This window comes from Solanum tuberosum, unplaced genomic scaffold, assembly GCF_000226075.1.
Source record: "Solanum tuberosum cultivar DM 1-3 516 R44 unplaced genomic scaffold, SolTub_3.0 scf00313, whole genome shotgun sequence".
NCBI lineage: Eukaryota > Viridiplantae > Streptophyta > Magnoliopsida > Solanales > Solanaceae > Solanum > Solanum tuberosum.
The window spans coordinates 205,071-206,920 of NW_006239248.1; positions in this window are offsets into that span (position 1 = coordinate 205,071).

Below are 1,850 nucleotides of genomic sequence, written 5' to 3' on the forward strand. Positions count from 1 at the left end.
AATTAAAATTTTAGAATAGTGTAACTAGGGTTACTTGAGACCCAACAAATAAATCAAAAATATACTTATTGAACAAGGAAGATGATGGTATTACTTATTAATGTTTGATGTTTTTAGCTTTTAAAATATGAGAGATATTTAGAAAGTTGAGAAATAACAAGGAAAATAATAAGTAACACTTCTCTTTCATCAAGAATTTTATCCTCCTTTTTTTTTCTTTTTTTTTTTAGAAGTCATATTTCTCATAATTCACACTTCTCCATCTTCATTATTTTCACTCTTAATTAGTAATAGTCATAACTCACATTAAATTATCATAGTTATTAAAAAAGTTATTTACATATCATTTAATTTTACAAAAAGAATGTGTATGCAATTTATATTATGTTGACACTAATAAGAACTTATACTAACAACAGAAAGGAAAATAGAACAACAAACAAAAAGTCTAAATATATTTATTTTTTACTTCATATAACATATATAACCATATTATTATTTATATACTTTTAGTATACTAAGATAATGAACACGATTGACACATCATTTACCATTTGAGAAGATTTATTAACAAGTGATAAAAGTTTGAGAAATTGTTATCATTTATAAATTTGTAATATTTTCGACTTATCTAAAGTACCTATAATTTTTTGTTCATTCCACTAAGTCAAATTCAAATATTATTGTAAGCCACATTTTATATGAAAGCTAACATATTAAAAATTTATTGAACATAATTTTAATTGTTGAATGAAAATCAAATCAAATAGGAGCATTTTTAAAATATAGTTTATAACATTTAAAGTGTTTTTTTTTAAAAAAAACTATAATTATAAATTGACTTTTCAATTAATAACAAATTTATAAAATGTAATTTACATCGCGGGAAGCGCGAACAAATTTACTAGTGAGATATAAACTGCAAAATATGAAACGCAAGTCTCATGACCTGAAGTGCTAATTTTTACCTACTAAAATATCATTTGCCTCGGCTCAAAATCCCAGCATCACAATTTCATTTTTGTCTAATGAGTTCTTAATTTTTAAATTTATGTTCTATAAAATAGTATAATAACACAAATTATTTTTTCTATTAGAAAATCTTTTTTCAGAGTATTGATAGTTTTTTGTCCCAAAAGGAAAATACTGAGGCACCATACCCTCAATATTTCATTTGATTGTGGACCATGTTACCAGAAGGTCGATTAAGTTCGGCAGAAAAGAATGTAGAGATTATTTTATTCAAGTGTACTACAAATGTTTTAAAAAGTGAATGACATCTTAATTTATAGGATGATAAATCACCCAAATATTACAAATGTTAAGTGACCAAATTAATAGGGAAATTGTAACATACAAAAGATTCATAGAACTAGTGAATATGTATGGGCATTCATACAATGAATTTCATAACAAGTAGTAGTATTTTCTTGTGTTGCTTGAGTTGTTTTCCTTTCGAAAAAAATCTCTCTATTTTCATGAAGCAGAGATAAGATTTGTATACATTCTGGTCTTTATAGTATCTACTTGTGAAAATACACCGAGTATGAGTATATTGGAGAGGATATGCTACAAAAATTCCTTCTATGGCTTTTTGGAAAATTAATTATGCAAAAAAAATAAAAAATAAAAAAATTGACATCGACAGCAGGGTTCGAACCTGTGCGGGCGAAGAATGTACGAACACAATAATGAGCAGACCAACCCACTTTTATATGTGGGTTCATTTCAGAATGTTTTTTTGTTTTGAATAAAGAAGCGCGTGAATTGGAGAGGATATGCTACAAAAATTCCTTCTATGGATTTTTGGAAAATTAATTATGCAAAAAAAAATAAAAATAAAAAATTGA